We start from the raw sequence: 19,444 nt of genomic DNA, 5'->3' as shown, positions 1-19,444 counted from the left end.
GCTACAGCCAGCGAGAGGGGTGGGAAAAAGGCCAAGTCCAGGGGCCTCTGTGACCGCTGGAGGGTGCCGGCATCCCCCCCCAACCCTGTGCCTCTTGCAGCCCCCCAACCCCCCAGGGACGGGCTTTGGCATTGCAGCTACATCTGAAATTTTCGGTTTTCTTTCCCCTTCCCCTTTTTCATTCTCCAAAAAGGGGGAGGGGGGAGGGAGGAAGCCTGAATGAGACACAAGTGAAAGAGGAAGTGTCTCAGCACTAACCAAACACAGAACAGCCCACTCAATCAGTGACCTCTTTGGAAACACTGAAGACATCCTCTGCATCCTTTTAGACTTTTCTGGGGGAGGGGACAGCTGCCGCCCAGAAGCAGTCAGCTTCCTTCTGGTTGCCAGGTCACTTCGGGCAGCAGCCGAAGGAGACGTTGGGGGTGAGGGAGTTTTGCCACCAGCTGCCAGCCTGGAGGTACAAGGGGACAAGGAGCTCTGCCCATGAGCTCATGCAGGAAAGGCCTCCTTGCCCTGGTGTGTCCTGCCAGCCTTCTCCCTCACAAGCACAACCCACTGAGCTCACAACCCGGAGAGGCCCCGGCCGCGTTAACTGCGGGTGCCCCCCGAGAGGGGCTACCCAGGGACCCCGAGCCCTTGCCTCCCTCCACGCTCGCCCCCTGCCAACGGAGGGACAGGACCAAGGGACAGGACGGAGCAGCCCTCTGTCAGTGATGGCGACTGATGGCAGCAAGCGTGCACAAGCGTGGACACAAGCCCCCAGGGCTGACGCCTGAGTGGTTCTAAAGCTCGTACTGGTGCACGATGTGAACACACATTCCTACTCGAGTCAACCTGATGAAAGACATGTAGAAGAACACGAAAAGGACAGAAGAGTAAACAAGAGGACAAATCACCCCCAGTCCTTCTGCCCACTGGCTATACGTTCAGACTCTTCATGGTGCGCACTTTTAAGCACTGCTGGTACCTACTGAGCTTTCCATCTGTCCCCCTTCTTCCAGGAAGAACACTGTGCTGTGCCTACCAGGGTGTTCGTCATGGTGTTGTTTCAAATGCCCGAGAACCTGAAAATGAATGGTCAGCACTAGCATTTCAGGTCGAATGTAAAATTATAACCTCATAATTCAAAAAGATGGAGCCATGAAAACGATTAATCTCGTGCTCTATGTATAAACATGGAATGATGTGGCCAAGACCCTGCTCAATGTTTAAAAAGGTTTTCAAGAGGCGCCTGGGTGGCTCAGTCGGTTGAGCATCTGCCTTTGGCTCAGGTCATGATCCCAGGGTCCTGGGATTGAGTCCCGCATTGGGCTCCCCTGCTCAGCGGGGAGCCTGCTTCTCCCTCTCCCTCTGCCTGTGCTCTGTCAAGCTCTTGCTTGCTCTCTCTCAAATAAATAAGTAAAATATTTTTTAAAAAATAAAAAGGGTTTACAAAACAATGTATAGCTTGAGCCTGTTTATGAAACTGCCTGAGTGTTTGTGTCGTACAGGCAACGTTTGCCAAAATGTTAACGATGGTTCTCTCTAGTAGGAGGGCTTTCTGTGTAGTTTATTTTCTTCTTTATATCTTTTAGTACTATTTAATTATTTGTGGCGATAAGCATTTATGAGTTTTATATCTTTTTAAGTATTCTGAAAAAAAAACTTATGTAAATCAGTACTTACTAATATAAAATATATCCATTCTATGGTGAGTGGAGAGGAGAATTATAAAAGGCATACACAGTATGATACTATTTTGTTACTTTACAGCTTTATATACAAATGTACATTTTTAAAAATTTCTTTTCAGAGTAACATTATTCATTGTTTTTTGCACCACACCCAGTGCTCCATGCAATCCGTGCCCTCCCCAATACCCACCACCTGGTTCACCCCCTGCCCCTTCAAGACCCTCAGGCTGTTTCTCAGAGTCCATAGTCTCTCATGGTTCACCTCCCCTTCCAATTTCCCTCAACTCCCTTCTCCTCTCCATCTCCCCATGCTATTTGTTATGCTCCACAAATAAGTGAAACCATATGATAATTGACTCTCCCTGCTTGACTTATTTCACTCAGCATAATCTCTTCCAGTCCCATCCATGTTGCTACAAAAGTTGGGTATTCATCCTTTCTGACGGAGGCAAAATACTCCATAGTGTATATGGACCACATCTTCCTTATCCATTCGTCCATTAAAGGGCATCTTGGTTCTTTCCACAGTTTGGTGACCGTGGCCATTGCTGCTATAAACATTGGGCAAATGTACATATTTTATATGTAAAATTTACTGGAGGTATGAATACAAAAACATATAAATTATCTCAGGTATAAAATTCATGTATTAGGCATAATATTCACATATTAGGTATAAAATTCACACGTATTAAAAACAAGTTAAAAAAATTGTTGCCTTGCATTGGCTTTTTTAAAATAATGATGCTGTGTTAGATTTTAAACACAGTTGATATTTCCACGGTGTGGAGAAAGCCGCAGGATTTTGGGCTGAATCTTGGAGGAGTAGGGACCAGCCAGGACAGGACCATCTAGGCACAGGGAACAGCACGTACCAAAGGCACAAAGTCACGATGGAGTGTGGCACGTGACCAGCCGTATCACCCCTGGTATCTGACACCAGAGCATTCCTGCCTGGAAACTTTTCTCCTTGCCTTTCTGGGTCACTGCTCTCTCTGGGCTGTCCAGTGGCACCAGTCAGCCCAGCAGGCACCGGGGACCCTAAGGGAATGAGGTGCAGGCCTAACAACTTTGGTTGAGAGAGGGAGGTTCTGTAGAGATCCTACTTCAGAATATTCTAGAAGCTCAGCCTTGTGCCACAGGCAGAAAATCTACTATCCATTGTCAGTGGACTCGGGTTCAAGGCAAGGCACCACCGCTCCCTCCGTGGCCCCTCTCGGACAATGTCCTTCACCCCACTGAGCCTCAGTGTGTTTATCTACAAAATGGGACAGTAAGACCCTCTACCCCATAGGGCAGTTAAGAGGATGAAGCAAGACTTGGGAAAGCTCCCTTATAGCTATTTATTATTAGAAGAAACTGACCACATTACTAACAGCATGGCAAAACCCCAAAGACAAAAACGCAAAGCCCTGACATTTCAGCAGGTCAGTTTTTGCTAAGAAACCAGTGATCATGACAAGTCCTTGTGATAGAGCCTCGTGGCTGGATTTGTCGGTCACAGGTTCTAATTAAGGAAATGCACTCTGACCAAACGGCCCGTTGGCATGACTCACTGGGGTGGTTAAGTCTGTGGGCAGCCAGAAGCTCTCCTGGGAAGGCTTTGGAGATGTGTATATTGGAAGGACAAGAAAGCTGTGATTTATAATCATTTTTCCGGCAGCAGATTAACTTACAGTCGCGACAGTGACCCGCTTCTGAAACAGCAGGTGTAAAAAGAAACTGGCTGGGGTCTCCCCCTTGTGCTTCCTGACAGACCCTCCTTTTCCCTCCTATTTAGGGTCTCTGGTTTGAGGTACACCCCTCCCTTGATCCAGGATCCAGCCTAGTAACCTGGGTAAAGCCTTGTAAATGGTAATTCAAATCCCTTCTGTCCTCCGCTCAGACAGAGCGTGGAAAGGTTCTGCTGCCTGTGGGTGGCTATCCAGTGGCTTTGAAACAGATTAACAGGCTTTTGTTGAAGGCCCTGGATGTGAGAAGGCGTGAGGATATTTCTTTCCAGGATGACTATTTCTTACTCCTTCACATTTGGATTTCGTATCCGGAATCTTTTTGAGCTTGTTTTTGTTGCCAAAGTATTTGTTAACGTTCAAAGCTCTACTTTGCATGGCTGTTGGGAGCACATATATGGAAGGATGTACCCCACACCTTGCTGAATTTTTTTTTTTAAGATTTTATTTATTTATTTGACAGAGATCACAAGTAGGCAGAGAGGCAGGCAGAGAGAGAGGAGGAAACAGGCTCCCTGCTGAGCAGAGAGCCCGATGCGGGACTCGATCCCAGGACCCTGGGATCATGACCTGAGCTGAAGGCAGAGGCTTTAACCCACTGAGCCACCCAAGCGCCCCAACCTTGCTGAATTTTTTAAAAAAGATTTGGGGTACCTAAGGTGGCTCAGTTAAGCATCTACCTTTGGCTCAAGTCATGATCTCAGGGTCCTTGGATCGAATACGGCATTGGGCTCCCTGCTCAGTGGGGCGCCTGCTTCTCCCTCTCCTTCTGCCTCTCTCCCTGCTTGTGCTCTCTCTCTCTCTCAAATGAATAAATAAAATCTTTAAAAAAATAAATTAAAAATTTAAACAATTTTTTAAAGCTTCTTTTTTAAAATTTCCAAACACTGTATATAATTTGAGACTATTTCTCTAAAACCATGGGTGTATGTGTGTGCAAAGAAAGAGGCTTGTCAAAATGTCTGTGATGGTTAATAAGCATGGGAAAAAGCCATGGCTTTGAGTCCCAGCTGTGCCCCTTACTGAGTGTGTGGCCTGGGGAGGAGACGTCACGACATCTCTCAAGGTCGATTTCTGTGTCTCTGAAGCCGGGATGGAGTTGAGACAAGGATTACGTAAGATAGAAGAAACACTTGATAAAGGCTGCTTCCTACGCTCTTGTCCTCAGACCCTGGAGAAATGGATTCTGCCGTTTGCCGTGGTAGCCAGCCAGCAAAAGAGTGCGGGAATTGACGGAAAACGCAAGTGACTGTCACTGGGTGTCAGTCCCCAGGGGACACAAGAGAAAATGGTGCAGAAGAACCCCAAGAACATTTAACAGTCGCCCTGCAGAGGCTGAATAGACACGAGTCCCTGATCAACACACTCAGTCCCAGGAGGCGAAGGGACACCTGATTAGTAAGTTTTCCTGGCAAACATGGGGACTTTGGAGTGACCCCAGTAGCCACTCAAAGGCCTGGTGAGTCTCTCTCCACAATGAGATCAGAGCACCCTCCAGTTTCCATCTCTGGCCAACCTCCCCACCTCCCCGATGGGCACATTCTTAAGATATGTCACAATAGAAGGTTTGAAGTGTTTCTGTAAATACGCTTTCCCTATATTCTCCAAGCGGAATCAAGTCTTGCGGAAGGACCCGTTCTGACTTCCAAGGGTGACTTTCCCTTTCTTCCTTCTTCTCCTTCCTTCTTTAGGGTCGAACTCTCAAAAGTAGGGTTGCCGGACACAGCGCAGGAGTCCCAGCCATTTGAATTTCAGAGAAACGATGAATGACTGTTCGGTTTATGTGTGTCCCAAGTATGACATCGGGTATACTTATTCTAAAAAGTGTTCACTGTTTCTCGGACATTTAAATTAACTAGGCATCCTGTATTTCTATTTGCTAAGTCTGGCAACCCTATCTCTAAGGGAAATCTTATTGTCCTATCTCCAAATTCTTGGAGGTGGGAATGACCTCGGGTTTGCTCACCTCACCTATACACAGTTCTGGAAAGATAAGAAAGGTAATTCTATATGCTCAAAGCCAAATTCCACAGAATTAGCAAATACTTACCCACGCAAGGCACAGTGCCGGTGTACTCTCAGGGAGAGTACAGTGTGGTCCGTCACAAGCCCAGTGCTTACAGTGCACAAAGCAAGGGACACTGTACAGGACCCATGCAGGAGCCACACAGCAGGGGCTCTGTGCTTTCCAAGCTTGGAGGAGAAAGAGATCCCATTTGCTTGGAGGGAACTGGATGAAGAAAGTCTCCTTGCAGGGGTGGCATTTGCACGTTTCTCAAAAAGTATCAGCAGGTGGAGTGAGCGTGGTCTGGCATCTTCGATGGAGGGAATGACTTGTACACGTGGAAGGTAGAGGGAGAGGACGAGGCGAATTTTGTGACTTTCTTCGGGCATAAAGAGGCAAAGAAGAGGGGCGCCTGGGTGGCTCAGTTGGTTAAGCGACTGCCTTCAGCTCAGGTCATGATCCCGGAGTTCCGGGATCGAGTCCCGCATCGGGCTCCCAGCTCCATGGGGAGTCTGCTTCTCCCTCTGACCTTCTCCCCTCTCATGCTCTCTCTCTCTCTAATAAATAAATAAATAAATAAATAAATAATTTTAAAAAAAGATTTAAAAAAGAGGCAAAGAAGAGAATAAGATTGGAAATAGGAGGTTGGATGAAATAAATATGCAAGCAAAAAAAAAAAAAAAAAAAAAAAGCCAAAAAGGGAATCCAGGGCCCCCAAACCTTTTCCTGAGTTCCATTTTCAAATACGAACATGTTTCCAAATAGTCTCTTGGGAGAGGAAGGTGGGGCGCATCTTGTCCTCCTGGGAACTAGCGTCCTCCCATCGGGAGTGAGCTGTCTTCCCAGACGCTGCCTCCATGGAACTCATTCTTGGGTTCAAGCAAAAAGCATGAGAAACAATCAGGTCCGTCCAAGCAAAGCTGTGAGTGTCTGGGTGAAGGAGGTTTGGGGAAGAAAGCATGGATACCGTCTGTTTTACAGATTAGATGCAGCTCGGAAAAGTTGGTTGGGGAGGAAATTCTGAAAAGTAAATTTATCTCCCTATTTTCCTTCCTTTTTTCTTTCCCTCCCTCCCTCCTCCTCCCTTCCTCTTTCTTTCTTTCTTTCTTTCTTTCTTTCTTTCTTTCTTTCTTTCTTTCTTTCTTTCTCCCTTCCTTCCTTCCTTCCTTCCTTCCTTCCTTCGTTCCTTCCTTCCTTCCTTCCTTTCCTTCTTTCTTTTTCTTTCTTTCTCTTTCTTTCTTTCTTTTGTAAACTCTTCACCCAACAGGGGCTCAAACTCACAACCCTGAGATCAAGCGTCACATACTTCACCAACTGAGCCAGCGGGGTGCCCCTATTTCCCTATATTTCAATAAAAAATGAGAGTCCTGGGCTCTCAAACCTCATGTGCTATTTTTTTTTTTTTCAATGTGGCCTTTAGCAAGCGTATGAGCTAAAACCTCAAACGAGACTCAGTTTTCTCATATATAAAAGAAGAAGGTGACCCAAAGGCTCTACTTCCCTCCAGCTGATCCAAAGGGAAGCTCTTGGGGCCCCAGGGCTGGCGGGGTAACAGCCCACTCCAATGAGGCCATGGCACGTGGGGCCCCCCTGCTCCTCCCTGGAGAGAACAGTGGAGCCGGCCCGCAGGAGGGGTGCTGAGGGGTCCAGCCGCCCCTCTATATCTCAGGGAGTTAGGCTTGGAGAGTAGGTTGTTCGCCCGGTGGCCACCAGGACCCACACCGCTGGGAGTCACCCCTCCTGACATTGCTGGTCCCCTCAGGGACGCCCAGTGGAGTCTGCCCTTGGTTCTTGGGGCCCTGAGTTACCAGATGACAAGTCTGACTCTGGTTGGGGAGGCCTCCGTGGAGAGGGAGAGGCCCCCTGCCCCCGTGAAGGAGAACGAGGGACTCAGCCTGATGGCCACCCCCAGACGCGGGAGCCAAACCGGCTGAGCCCCCCACGCGGTGCTGGAGACTCGGATGGTGCCCCCCCCGCCCTGCCGAGGGAGACCAGCCACCCACCCCTCCCCTGGAGCCTCGTTTAAATCCTCAACCCACAGATGCAAATAGCGTGGCTGTTGCCTCAAGCCACTGAGTTTTGGGGTAGTCTGTGACACAGCAACAGGTCTGGAAACCCTGCACTCCCCAGAGCTAGGTAAAATGCCCAGAAAAATGTCAGGAATCTGTGCCATCTGGCTGGTCAGGTTTCTCAGGCTCAAAAGAAAGGACGGGCTCAGTGGAACCACAGGCAGGAGTGCTTTGGATTGGGGACCAAACAGGAATTCCCCGAGGACCCCAGGCTTCTGGTCTCTGGGGTGGGGATGGGTGACAGGCACCCACGGGGCGGGGGGGTCCTCAGCTCTGGCACAGAGCACTCCGGGCAGAGGAACCCAGTCTGACCTTTTTGAGCTGCAGCCGTGCCCCCTCAGAGACACAGCGGTACCAGCAGGGCTTCAGAGTGGGGAGCTTTGGGGTTCCTCTGCTGGGCAGACCACCGAGGTGCCCCCTCCCCCACCTGCCAGGCAAAACCCACAAGAGACAAGTGGAACGGAGAGGGATTGGAGGTAGAAAACCACCCTGTGAGGCAGCTGACAGGGGTTCCTTCTGCCACCCAGGATGGGAAGCAGGACCGAAAGTTGCAGAAGTATCCATACTGGCAAGAGGGCTAAGTTCAGGGCTCTGGGCTGGAGTGCCGGGGGCAGGCTCCATGGGTGGGGCCGGGCACATGCATTGCGGGGTCAGGAAGGGACAGGCCATTCTGCACACAGGGGACAAGCCCCTGACCCACTCCAGCTGTGGAGATGGGCTGCTTGGGGTAGTGGGAGCCTGGGGAGGCGGGGGGCCCGGATAGGTGGGTGCCACACATGAATGCTGGGCCATGACAGTGCACAGCCCAGACGGCGATCGAAGGCCAGGCCTGGGTCTGGTTCATCATGGACCCCGCCTCCCGACCTCCCAGCAGCGAGCACATAACAGATGCTCAGTACAGGTGGGCTGACTCGTTGAACTTGGCGTCTGCATCGCAGGGAGATGCTGAAGCTATTTCCATGGGGTGGGGCGGGCGGGGGGTAGGATGCAAGTCAGGTAAAAGCAGTGAATGGATGCTGGGGAGACTGGCCAAACGGGAGGCTGGAAGAGGGGGTCCCAGGTAGCTTCTGCAATGCCCAGCGGAGAGGAGGCGAGAGCAGGGCTGGAGATGAAGGATGGGGGAGCGGTGTCCGCAGGAGGACCGTGAGCAGGATGGGCAGCCGGGCTAGGAGGGGCTGGGGGCCTGGGACTCTCAACCAGCCTTGCCATTAGATCAGCACGTGACAAGGGCAAGTCACCACCTCTCTCGGGCCTTGCCCTGTCTCTGAGTCAAAAGTATTGGATGGGAAGTTTCCCTTCTGCTCAGAGACTTCGTGATTCTGAGATCTGTGACTCATATAAAGCATGGGTGGGGCAGTGGCAGGGAAGGGAAGGAGTTGGAAGGGTCCAAGAGAGCTCCCAGGAGGACCTGGAGAAAATGATGCGGTTGTCCCAGAGATAGGGAGTCAGAAGGGAGCAAGGCTGGGCCAGACTGCAGACGTGTTTGCTGTTACCAAAAGTTGGAGAATAAGAGGGCACGTCTCCAGTGCAAATCAGAGGGGGAGGTGCGGAATCACAGCCCATTGGAACACTCTCCCCCTGCCCGCCCCCCCACCCCACCTCGGGGAGATGTCCAAGTCCTAAGCCCTGGAACCTGTGAATGTCACCACGTATGGTGACAAAAGGTCTTTGCAGGTGTGATTACTTAATCGTTACTGATGTCTTGAGATGGGGGAGAACATTCTGAATATTTGAGTGGATTTGCTACTGCGACAGCCAAATACATTCAGGAAGGCTCTTATAAAAATATTACCTCAAAAAGGAATAAAGAAATATAGACATCTGAATACAAAGATGCAGAGCGAGCGGGTTGGAGAGAAAACCTGTTAACTGTGTCTGTTGGCCTCTGCCTTGTGCCCTGGGAGCTCTCTAGGAAGCCCAGGGCCATCTTGAAGCATGGGGAACCATCAAGGCTTCCATCAGGATGGGGAGTGAAGACGTTCTAGCCCCTTCCAGGAGAGCTGCCAGGATGCAGTGTAGCTCTCCCCAGAGACAGATTGCTCTGTCTCGTCTCTGTCTGTCTCCATTCTCCAATTCACTAGGGGGACCAAGTCTGATTAATTAATAGCTTGCTGCATGGGAGGGCTCCGTTCTGGCCCGCCCAGTCAGCAGATGGGTGGGCCCATTTTGGTCAGGTGAGCTCCCCAGACCCAGTGATATCTCCACTTGCCCAAGGTGGGTTTGCAAGGGTGTCCTCTCTACTGAGACAGGTCCCAGGAGGGAGCCTAACTGAGTCAGCTTCAGGCAGAGAACACGTCATGTTCCCTTTCTTCACTTTCTAAGGGTCCAAATGAGATGGGGCAACCCGGGACCCCATTTGCTCTGTATCGATCTTGCCTGAATTAAAAATGTTTGAAAAATGAGTGTTAAACCCTTCATGCGCTGAGGAATATTTAGTACCTGCCTGAACATAATGCCAACTTTAAAAAAAAAATGCCTGTTTTGTGTTTTCCCATTGTAAAAATGGAGTAGAGCTGAACTCTCTTGTCACTGGTCATTGATTTAAGTTTTTGGCTTTTTTTGTTTTTGTTTCGTTTAGAATTTATTTAGGTATTAGCGTGCGCGAGAGAACGAGAGCACGAGCAGGGGGAGTGGCAGGCAGAGGGGGAAGCAGGCTCCCCACCGAGCAAGAAGCCTGACGTGGGATTCGATCCCAGCACCCTGAGATCAAAACCTGAACCGAAGGCAGACGCTTAACTGACTGAGCCACCCAAGCATTTCATCATCAGACACTGATTTAATAACACTTTCTACCTGTAGAGCTCAGCCAATCAAAAGATGGAGGTGCCCCTGTGTTTTGCTTACAGATCCTTTTAATATAAGGTTTAATTAATAGAAGGTGGACTTCTCCATCCCTACCCTCCCCCTCCCACCAAATAACAACACAAGTCCTTTCTCGGGAACTTCCAGCTCGAGTGTCACCTCTGGGAGGCAAAGGTAGTTTTACAGTTGAGAATTTCACACGTTGGTTTCCGGCTTCTTCAAGTGGGAAATTGTTAAGGTGCAAAAGGAGAAAAAGAAGGTGATGAGAAAGCAGAAGGAAGACAGAAATCGAAGGGAAGAGAAGAGAGAAATGAAGACAAAAATCAAACATTCTTAAAGACAAAAACAATAACCATTGCCAAGTCTTATCCCATGCCTAACACTGTAGCGTTTCTGCATTTCATGTTGTAATAACCAACGTCCAGCGGTGGGTGTGACAGAAGAGAGTCAGTCGACGCCCAGAAAAGCTAAGTAATTTGCCTGAAGTCACACAGCTTAATAAGAGTTTGGATTTGAATCTAAGCTCGTGTTGCTTCCAAGATCAACCTCTTGTTTATCAATCACAGAAGCATCCCACGATCATTCCTTAAATAAGCTTCCAAAATAAAAGGAAAAAGCAGCCCTGCAATTCTCTAGAGATGTCCTAATTTGGATTTGAAAGCTTGCGTGAAAACAATGTAACGAGGTGTGTCCTGTGCTGGAATGGGCGGCCTGGACCTCTTGTATTACCGAGCACAGAGGCCATTACAGAGACGGATGGTGGGCAGGCTGGAGAGAGCGGCAGCCCCATGGGGCTTTGTGGGAAGGAGGCCACCCGCGGAGCAGCGAGAGGAGATAGAGTCTTGATGTCACAGATCTGCCATAACTCGGCCCTTAGTGCCTACAGGTAGGGGCCCCACTCAAGTCTAGGCTTTGAAGCTGTGTTTAATATTTACATTACCACCGCCCACAGGCCATGATGTCTTTCTTTTTTCTAGCTTTTTATTATTTTTTTCTTTAATATTTTATTTGCTTATTTGAGAGGAAAAGAGAGAGCACAAGTGGAGGGAGCGGCAGAGGGAGAAGCAGACTCCCCACTGAGCAGGGAGCCCAATGTGGGGCTCGATCTCAGGACCCAGGGATCGAGACCTGAGTCGAAGGCAGACGCTTAACTGGCTGAGCCACCCAGCCACCCCTCTAGCTCTTTATTCTGAAAAATTTCAGCTACACAAAATTTGCACATAACGAGCAATGAATATTTTGCCATGGGCTTTGCCTCTCTGGTCCTCTCCGACTCTCAGGGAGGGTTCTTGCTGCTCCCCCCATTAGTAAGCTCCTCCGGGCCCCCGATCTTTGCACAGGCTGTACCCTCTGCTTAGAGCTCCCTATGACATTCATCTTTTATCACAGCCTTTCCTATTTTTTTTCCCCCTACTGGACAGTGAGCTTCTTGGGATGGGGTTAGTGGAGATGTTTTTCCTATTTCTAGTGCCTTACAGAAGACTGCTCAGTGAAAAGTGCTTTCTCATTTCTCTGCCATTCACCCAGCCAACATGCAGCCTATCCCACTCCTCGCGTCCAGGTATGTGTGAGTCATTTTGGAAGGCCTTCTCTTCTGTAAGAGTGTCCCCAGTGCCATCTTGGTGGAAGTAATTGCCTTTCTCTGAAGGCACACAGCAATTTATCTAGTCCCCTTGAGTGGTATTTCTTACGGTATCACTGGCCTTAATTATTTATGCACATATCTTTTCTGTCCCGTTAGACTCTAAGCATCTTTAAAAAAAAAAAAAAAAAGATTTATTTATTTAAGAAAGAGAGAGTGTGAGCATGAGCAGGGGGAGGGGCAGAGGGAGAGAATCTCCAGCAGACTCCTGCCAAGTGCGGAGCCCGACATGGGGCTAGATCCCACAACCCATGAGATCCCGATCTGAGCTGAAATCAAGCTTAACGGACGGAGCCACCCAGGGGCCCCTAGACTCTAAGCATCTTATATTCAATTTCATAAGGGGGTCTTAACTCATTCACAGTGTTATGAGAGCATTGCTGCAATCTAATTTGAGGACAATGTTATCATCCCCCAAGGAAGCCTGTACCCGTTCCCAGAGCTGCCTGTTTTCCCAAGACAATCATCAATATACGTTCTGTATCTACGGATTTGCCTCTTCTGGGCATGTCCTGTAAATGGAATTAGATAATATGATTGTAAAGATGAAGCCCTTAGTGTCTGACTTCTTTAACTTGACATGTCTTCAAGGTTCGTCTATCTTACAACATGGATCAGTACTTGATTCATTGTATTAAATAATATTTCATTGTACGGATAGGTCACATTTTACGGATTCCTCATTTGCTGGGCATTTGGGCTATTTCCACTTTTTGTCTATTATCGATGATGCTGGCCTAAACACTCACGCACACATTATTGTACGGATGTTTGTTTTCGTTTCTCTGTGGCTTAGACCAAGGACCAAAATTGCTGGATCATACAGTCATTCCATATTTAATATTTTGAGGAAATGACAGACTTTTTTACAAAGGGGTTATACACACCGGGGATGCCTGAGGGTTCCAATTTCTCTATATCCTCACCAACACTGACACTCATTAAAAAAAAAACACAAAAAATAAAACAAACAAAAAACCCAATTCTAGTCATCCTAATAGCTGTGAAGCGGTACCTCACTGCGGCTCTGATTTATATCTCCCTGGTCACTATTCATGGTGAGAATTCTTTCGGGTGCTCATTGAACGTGATTTGGACGTTGTTACAAAAACCTTGGTTACTTGAGGACTGGGCTAAAGACATCTTCTCGCCCAGACCTGAGACGTGATCGGTTCTGACAACAGTAACAATTGACGACACCCACTTCGTTTTCGAATGCTTGCCACTCAGAGGATTGTAGAGCCTGACTTTTTCTCCCAGACACCAGTGCCTGGTTCTGAGTCCTCTTATGTCCCTCATACATCCCACATCTCGAAGACCTTGACCCTTTGTTTGAGGCACCGCAGGAGCGAACAGAAAGGTCTAAAACTGATCCCACGTAGGGCAGATCACTGATGTTGCATGAATAATTCTCCATTTGGGGAAGATATCTCAAATGGTGATGGTAGGCAATTTTATTCATTTGGTAATAAAACAGGCAGGTACTAGGTGAACTATGCAACTATTTAAAACAATTATCCTTGGGACTTATGCTAATGACACATCACTGAATCATATACCAGGAAGACTGACGAAGACAAAGATCACACTTACTTACAGCATTTGTGATCGATCGGTAAGATTAGGGGTGGTTTTCCACCACACATTTTTTGTAATATATGAAAAGAAACATACCAAAAAAGGTGTCGAAACAGAAGATGCTCATAGCTGCTGGGTCCTTATCTCAGCTCTGATCACTGAAAATAGTGGTTCTTCTTGGAGGAGGAGAAAAAAAAAAAAAAAGCAGAAGATCAAGCTGGATTCAAGCCAGTCGTGATGACATTTTGGTGGACTGTTATGAGCTGAAGGTCGCCCCCTCCCCCATTCACATGTTGAGACCCTGATCTCGGTGTGATGGTATTTGGAGATGGGGGCTTTGGCCATGATGGTGGAGCCCTGAGGGATGGATTAGTACCTTTAGAAAAAGCGGCCAACTAGCTCTTTCTGCCAGTGAGAAGCTGGCAGTGTGCAAAGCCAAGAAGGGCCATCTCCAGAAGCCCGTTGTGCTCACATCCTGATCTCGGGCTTCCAGTCTACAGACGGGGAGAAGCCCACTGCTGTCCTTCGTGGGCCACCCAGTTTTATAGCAGGTTGAACTAAGATGGCGGCCGTTAACACAAATGAATGTGAAAGTGCCCATGACTTTCAGAGGCTCCCAGATCCTAACTTTCAGTACCTCAGGAAGACTAACGTGCTCTTGTTATGGGGAGATTCCCTTTGAGGGCAGAGTGCACGGAAATAAATAGCAACACACTGGGGGTCCATTTTTTCAAAACCTGTTGGGTTACCCTTAACATCTTCAAAGAATTTCCCCCTCACAGAACCCTCTTTATTATGTTTCTTTCTTTGAGGAAAAACTAAAGACCTTATCATAGGAATTTTGTACTAGAGACTGTAATCCTATTATATTCTTCTATAAACAATTTTTATTACATGTTGGAATATTCTAGTAGGCTTTCGAGAATCTGAGCATAGGAAAGAACATGGAAGCCATCAGCCCCGCCTCCTGGTGTCTCAGATCAGCAGTGGAATCAGGTCCCTCCTGAAGCTGGTGATAGTCAACTCAGAGGCTACTTCTTCATAGTCTGGCTTCACTCAGGCTCCTGTCAGAATTGGGTCTCCTGAGAAGTGGACGCTGTGTTGATTACTCTTAGGAGTAGTTAGGTGTGGGGCGCCTGGGTGGCTCAGTCGTGAAGCGTCTGCCTTCAGCTCAGGTCATGGTCCCGGGGTCCTGGGATCGAGCCCTGGGTCAGGCTCCCTGCTCTGCGGGAAGGCTGCATCTCCCTCTCCCACTCCCCCTGCTTGTGTTCCCTCTCTTGCCGTTTCTCTCTGACAAATAAATAAATAAAATCTTTATAAATAAATAAATAAATAAATGGGGTGCCTGGGTGACTCAGTGGGTTAAAGCCTCTGCCTTCAGCTCAGGTCATGATCTCAGGGTCCTGGGATCGAGCCCCGGGTCAGGCTCTCTGCTCAGCAGGGAGCTTGCTTCCCCCTCTCTCTCTGCCTGCCTCTCTGCCTACTTGTGATCTCTCTCTCTGTCAAATAAATAAATAAGATTAAAAAAAAAAAAAAAAGGAATAGTCAGGTATGTCCAACAGGCACTCAGAGAGCTTAGCGAGGACATCTGCACAGCAATTTTGAGTTCACGTCACCATCAGGAGAGGAGCTGAGAAACAGCTCGAAAAGAAGGTAGAAGGCTTGACGTGCCCGGAGAGAGGAATAAGGTGGGAGAGGTACACAAGGGAAGGAAACTGCTACTGGTCTCGGGGTGGGCGGGAAGCCAGAAGTCTTCTTCAGAGCTGGGCTTGAAGGTGAGTAGGATCTGGCCTGGGGGCAAAGCGAGCCAGAGAAGGGGGCGCGGCGGTGGGGGTGGGGAGCAGCAGAGCTGGTTTAAGGGGTGAATGCAGCTGGAAGGGAGGGTTGGCTGGCAAGGGAGGTTGATGCTAGATGCCTTGAATGTTGGGCAGGGGGGCTGAGTGTAGTTTTGTCCGCTCTACTTTACAGAGGCTTATGCTGTACAGTATGCGCGGGTTGAATTGAGGCTCTTTATTTCCATCTAGGTCCTAGCCTGGCATGTCATCATTTCTACACTGATTCACAGCATTTTCCCCCAAACTAAACCCGCTACATACACGCAATGCATGTATTGCATGTACAGAACTCACTTGAATATGTGACGTCACCAATATCGCTGAGCTAAAGGTGCTGTGATGCTCTCTTTATTTGGGATGAAGTTTGGAGGAGCTTGTTTTGGCGTTGAAATAAACCAGCTAGTTAAATCCTGCCAGGCTTACAGGGTTTTTCTGCAGAAAAATTAAAAAAAGCAAAGTATACTTTTTCGCTCTCAAGGTCAGCTGTTTGACCTTCAGTTTCATCTTATAAGCATGGTCCCCCTCTTCTGTGATGTTTGACCCAGACCGAAACTCAGACGGAAGCCTGAAGCTGCGGTGGAGTAAATTACAAAAGGACAATCAACTTTGAAAGGGACTTTGTTGCTTACATTTTCTTATCATGTACCTCCACGGGGAAAGAAAAACCCACACACTCCTCCACTCAGTATAAATGTTAATTCTGGACACAACTTCCCTCCGTATTCTTTTGGCCGGCAGAGAAGCTTCACACAACTGCCCTGAATGGTTCGCTTGTATCGAACCCTTGTTTGAGCCTTTTGTTGTCTCTGTGTACTTGAAAGGGGACCCTTGTGAAATCTAGCTGCGCCGTGTTTTCGTAGATACTCCTCGCAACCACAGTGCTGTTATTTTGGTTGCCCCACTAATTTCTGAGGAAAAATTACAGCATATATTTTAAAACACTGTCTGTCCTTGGTCATTTGTTTTTTGAGGATTTGCCAAATTTCCCGTCACCAAAACAAACCTCTGGTTTAACCTAAAAACTCTCTTGAGTTTCCGGCCTTCTTGAAACCAGTCTCTTTTCTCTTCTGACAACCCACACTGTGGGCAAGGGAACAGGTCATTTTGAGAGCATCTCACGCCCATTACCACGATGGTGCCCAAACATTTTACTGGACAATAATGGAGTCTTAAGCTACTTCCTTTGACAAAGGAATATTCTTTTTTTCCAACAATAGCAGAAGAAAACAATTTTTTTTTCTTAAGCCTTCTTGATTTCTTTTGGGGATTCAAATGCTCGTGATTTTAATTTCAACCTTTAAAGATCTTCAGTCTCTCAAAGAAAGCTTCAACGGCCTGTTTTCAAGGTACGTTTGTAGGTATTTGTAGATTTGTAGATATTTCTCAGTCCAAATTTTCCTACCTCCCTTTTTCGTGGGCCCAAGAGTGAAATTCATGTTCAAGATGAGACCTCAGAACAGAATGTTTCTTTGCCGCTAAGGCCTGGAGCCAACCAGTCTGGTGCACAGTCATGGCCACCGAACCTTTATTCACACCTGCTGTTACGATTCTGACTGTGGGGAATGACCCTTCATCCTGCTCCAGGCAAGCACATGCTGTTTTCGATATACGCCACCTAAGCAAAGGTATGAGCATGTCCAAGGTTATTTAACAACTTCTAATTTAGCCGAAGTTGTGAAGGGAAAAGATGGGTAGTGTGCGGGATAGGATTTGGTGACCTCTGCAGTCCCGCCAACACTTAACTGAGACTTATCAGGAGAAACGCAGCAGACAGATCCCAACAGAGGGGCCATCTACAGTATACCCGACCAGTGTTCCTTCTCAAACCTGCCACAGTCATCAACAATGACGTCTGAGAACCTGTAGTGGCCAAGAGGAGCTGAAGGAGACAGGACAATTCTAGGCACTCTGGGATCCCGGATGCATTCTGGAGCAGAAAGGGACATCAGGGAACAACTAAGGAAATGGGAATGAAGTGTGGGCTTTAGTTAATAATAAAATCCCAGTATTGGTTCTTTATGACAAATGTACCTGAGGCACACTGTATTAACTGGGGCAACCAAGTAAAGGCTGTGGTGTAGTGGGGAACTCTATGACCTTTGCAATTTTTCTGTAAGTCACCATCTAAAATAAAGTTTATTAAGAAAAACGAGTGATCGTATGTTGGTTTTTAAAACACTATTTCGATCACAACAGACCTAAGAGCATTACTTCCACAGGTGGGCAAACACAACTCCCAACACTGTAGTGTGGTTTACGCAATCTTAAGAATGGAGAGATGGGGGCGCCTGGGTGGCCCAGTGGGTTAAGCCTCTGCCTTCGGCTCAGGTCATGATCTCAGGGTCCTGGGATGGAGCCCTGCATCGGGCTCTCTGCTCGGCAGGGAGCCTGCTTCCCCCTCTCTCTGCCTGCCTGCTTGTGATCTCTCACTTTCTCTCTGTCAAATAAATAAATAAAATCTAAAAAAAAAAAAAAAAAAAAGAATGGAGAGATAAAAGAGACATATTAAGTGTCCGGGAGCTTCCTTGGATGAAGTCCACCTTCCCATCTACAGTAAGGACATACTTATGGATTACTAGGAATGCAAAATTTTGTTGGCGATCTGCTGAGATTTCAGTGTTTCAAATCACTACATTTTTGCTTCCAAACTTAACTATCTGCTTTATACTTTACATTTATCAAACTGTTGGTTTAAATAACATCATGGTATTGAATAGTTTATAAATGTTTATTAAATGTAATTTTTACAAAGCAAATATTAATAGCAAGAGGCAAAATTTTTGCAAAATATGTACAAAAGTAAAAAGCCTTCATGACTAGCAACTCATTGTGTAAAATCAAACCATGCTTTCCACTTTCAGATCTCCTTTAGAAATAATTTATTGCCAATCCTGAACTAAAGCACTGACAGGAAAAAAAATGTACAATATCAGATAACGTGCTTCTTAGTTCCTGGAAAGTTATAAAAAGATATAATATGTATAAAAAATCTAAGCCACCAATACTTTTAACAAAGCTAATACAAATCACGTTTTGTTGGGTACAGTATCTGTGAGGTTGTTACAAAATATACTTTCGGATAAGGCTTCTTGTGGTAAATGAGCTCTCAGGTAGAGTGGTACAGAAACATGTTGCCATTCTGCTTTCAAGTAGGAGGTCAAGGAGAGAGTAAATGGTATAGTTTGTTGCACTGTCACATATACCTTCCAAGAATTAATCCCTACCCGTCCCCTTTCTGATCCCCCTTGGTACCATCAAATGGGCGTCACCGAGGACAGATGTATCACTTACTATGGCAAGAAATATCATGAACAAGCTTTCTAAATACAAGCCCAAATCAGATACCCAGGAAGTAGCATATTCCTATCACCACTTCCACAATGAAAATGTACGCATATGGGTCCTAGAATACTTTGAGCTGGAAGTTTTTTTCTCAACAGATATGGCTAGGTCCCCAAACCTGCCATCAACCCAGGAAACAGCGCCCCATCATTCACTTTCTGTTCCATATAAGCTCTGGCATTGGAAATCAGACGGTTAGACCTGGATGCCACAAGAATGAGTATGTCCCCTTACAGGCTAACTATACATTCAAGTACAGACACAAGAACGATAATGGTACACACACTACTTCAAATGTTAATAACCACTCACCAGCCTAAGGCTGACATGACCTTGATGGGACTTGAAAAAAACCGTAAAGTCCACCTGTTTAAAATGTTCAGGTGTAGACCTCTACTTTAGTTTCTAGTATAAACCTTTGAAGCCCTAACCTCGTACCAGAAGATAACGGGTAAGGATCATACCATCTGCCTCACTTGGACTGTGGAGGCTTATCCATACCCGCTCCTGTGCAATCCCCAGTCCTCATGCTTTACTAGGCTGAAAGGGCAGGCTGCACCCTATCAGTGGAAGAAAATCAGTCCTTAGAGGGAAGCGGCACACCCCGTGCGGATCCGACGGACGGAAGCGAACATGCGGAAATGTCGGGAAAGCGACAGAAAGTGACCCAGGACGAAGTCAAACTTCCGACTGGAAAACACCCGTGCAAACGTTCTGTGCTTGATTCCTTCAATTACACTAAAAGCAATAAAAAGGTAACAGAGC

General features: G+C 47.3%; 1 long non-coding RNA gene across 1 annotated transcript; it reads right to left on the bottom strand.

Moving 5' to 3' along the window:
- Positions 1-1,734: 1,734 nt before the first annotated feature.
- On the bottom strand, positions 1,735-15,769 carry LOC309852065. Its single transcript, XR_014305056.1, has 3 exons — positions 15,632-15,769; positions 5,457-5,790; positions 1,735-2,224 (listed from the first exon to the last, which is right to left on the bottom strand). It is a non-coding gene; the product is annotated as an uncharacterized lncRNA (long non-coding RNA).
- Between the last annotated feature and the right edge of the window lie 3,675 nt (positions 15,770-19,444).

The sequence above is a fragment of the Mustela nivalis genome, assembly GCF_964662115.1.
Source record: "Mustela nivalis genome assembly, chromosome: 17".
Classification (NCBI taxonomy): domain Eukaryota; kingdom Metazoa; phylum Chordata; class Mammalia; order Carnivora; family Mustelidae; genus Mustela; species Mustela nivalis.
The sequence above is the reverse complement of the archived record's forward strand: the minus strand, read 5'-3'. Positions and strand labels throughout refer to the sequence as shown.